This window comes from Marmota monax, unplaced genomic scaffold (genome assembly GCF_021218885.2).
Source record: "Marmota monax isolate L192 unplaced genomic scaffold, Marmota_monax_Labrador192_F-V1.1 WCK01_AAM20220418_F8-fsc00108, whole genome shotgun sequence".
Lineage (NCBI taxonomy): Eukaryota > Metazoa > Chordata > Mammalia > Rodentia > Sciuridae > Marmota > Marmota monax.
Genome location: NW_026694593.1, coordinates 6,110,795 through 6,113,602, shown reverse-complemented (window position 1 = coordinate 6,113,602; position 2,808 = coordinate 6,110,795). Strand labels below are relative to the sequence as shown.

The following is a 2,808-nucleotide window of genomic DNA, read 5'->3' as shown; positions in this document are numbered from 1 at the left end:
AGCTCAGTGCCAGAGTGCTTGCCTTGCATGTGTGAGGCACTGGGTTCGATTTTCATATCAATATCAATAAAGAAATATCAATAAAGAAAATAAAGGTCCATTGACAACTAAAAATATTTTTTAAAAAATCATGAATCATTGGCAAAGGCATAGATTATTCAATAAATAGTATTGAGATAACTAAAAATTGGGGGTTATGCAAAGACAAAAAGGATTATGCAAAGGATCATCCTTGTGGATCTCCCCAGGTCTCCCCAGAGTAAGTGGGTGGTATCCAGAGGCATCCAATTGCTGCTTCTCCCAGAGTCTACAAGTGCTGAACAGTTGGTCTTCCCAGACATTCTCTAAAGAACCAGGCACCAAGTTGGGGATAGTCATGCAGCTCAAGATTCTGAGGTAGGAGGATTGCAAGTTCAAGGCCAGCCTCAGCAATTTAGTGAGGCCTCAACAACTTAGTGAGACCCTGTCTCAAAATAAAAATAAAAAGGGCTGGGGATGTAGCTCAGTGATAAAGTATCCCTGGGTTCAATACCTAGTACCAAAAAAGAGAAAAAAATAATAATAAAAGAACTGGGCATTATGGCATACTCCTATAATGCCAGCTGCTCCAGAAACTGAGGCAGGAAGATCCCCAAGTTCAAGGTCAACATAAGCAAGTTAGCAAGATTCTGTCTCAAAATAAATTAAAAAGAGCTGAGAATGGATCTTGTTGGTAGATCACTCACGCAGCATTTGCAAGACCCTGGGTTCAATTTCAGTACGGGAGAAAAGAAAAAGAGCTGGCACCCAAATTCAGCTACACTTTCAAGGTCACTCCCATGTTTGACCACAGAGCACCCTGGTGTGCTCAAGCAAGAACATTTCTCTTTAGAATGGTAAACATGGGCCCTGTGCCTCCTTCAGAAACTTCTATTTATGAATCCCTGTTTAAGCCACAGAGTGTTTGCAGCTGCTTGCCTGGGCCCTTTGCTTGAGGAAATGGATTTAAACCCTGACCTTACATTATGCACCAAAATTAATTCTAGATAGTTAGCAAGTTATTAAAAGTAAATCACAACAGTAAAAGCAAAATTAAATAACCCTCAAATCTCTAGAATGTGTTACAAAATCCCGGGCTTCATAAGAATATGACAAATCTCAAATAAAAAATATAAATCAAGTCACAAAATACTTTTTAAATTTATTTAATGATTTGTTGCTGGTGTTTGAATCCAGGGCCTTGTGCATACTAAGCAGGTTCTTTACCACTGAGCTACACCTCTAGCCTTTCATAAATATTTTAAGTTTTCAAATAATCAAAATAAAAAGACAGGCTTCTCCCTGCTTCTCTCTCTCCAGAGGTTCTGACAGTTCTTACATCTCTGGATATTCAGCTCGGCATTGGCTGCCATCATAAGCCACCATCCTGTGCTCATGCTCAGCCAGAATACAAAGCATGAATCTGGAAGAAAAGTTCAATCTGGAAACATCGATGCTGCTAAGACTATTGCAGATATCATCCAAACAGGTTTGGGACCCAAGTCCATGACGAAGATGCTTTGGGACCCAATGGGAAGCATGATGATGACCAATGCTGGCAACGCCATTCTTCAAGAAATTCAAGTCCAACATCCAGCAGCCAAGTCCATGTTGGAATTAGCAGGACCCAGGATGAAGAGGTTGGAGATGGAACCGCATTAGTAATTATTCTTGCTGGAGAAATGCTGTCTGTGGCTGAGCACTTCCTAGAGCAGCAGATGCACCCAACTGTAGGAATCAGTGCTTACCCCCAAGGCATGGATGATATGATCAGCACTCTAAAGAAAATCAGTATCCCATTGACATCAATAACAGTGACATGATGCTGAACATCATCAACGTGCCATTACCACCAAAGCAACTAGTCGGTAGTCGTCTTTGGCTTGCAACATCACCATGGGTGCTGTCAAGACTGTACAGTTGGAAGAAAAGGTCAAAAGGAGATTGACACCAAGAAATATGCAAGAGTGGAAAAGATACCTGGGGGCATCACTGAAGACCCGTGTGTTACGTGGAGTCATGATTAACAAAGATGTGACCCATCTATATTACAGCATATCAATGTGGCATTATATCAAGAACCTATAAAATATAAAATAAATAAGGTAAAAGTATTATGTCCATCTACAACTAAAAAAATATTTTTTAAAAAAAAATTTTAATATTTTATTTTTTAGTTTTCGGCGGACACAACATCTTTGTTTGTATGTGGTGCTGAGGATCGAACCCGGGCCGCACGCATGCCAGGCGAGCGCGCTACCGCTTGAGCCACATCCCCAGCCCTAAAAAAACATTTTTAAAAAGACAAAGAATAGATTAGAAGAAACATTTTCATCTACCTTGACAAAGGATCAACTACCATTATTACATTAAAAATCACACATTTTCAAAATTAAGCCATAAAAGCCCACTGACAAAGGTTTTATAAATAATCAACAAAAATGAACATGAACCTATTGGTTGCATTCAAAGAAAAGCAAGTGAAAGCAGCAAAGTACCTTTGAAACCATTTTTTACCCACTCTTTCTCTTTTTTTTTCTTTCTTTTTTTTTTCAAACTAGGGGTTGAGCCCAGGGACTCTTTACCACTTAGCTACATCCCCAGCCTTTTTCATTTTTTATTTTGAGATAGGGTCTTTCTAAATTGGTAAGTTTAGTAGAGGCTGGCCTCGAACCTGTGATTCTTTTGCCTCAGCCCCTACAGCAAGTCACTGGGGTTACAGGCACGGGCCACCATGCATGTCCAGCTTTTCTCTTCCATTTAAGATAGCTTTCTTAGCCTCAATGGCCT

The 2,808-nt window shown here is 39.9% G+C and overlaps 1 pseudogene; it reads left to right on the top strand.

The window, feature by feature from the left end:
* The first annotated feature begins 376 nt into the window (after positions 1-376).
* On the top strand, positions 377-2,106 carry LOC124077267 (T-complex protein 1 subunit gamma-like; annotated as a pseudogene).
* Positions 2,107-2,808: the final 702 nt, after the last annotated feature.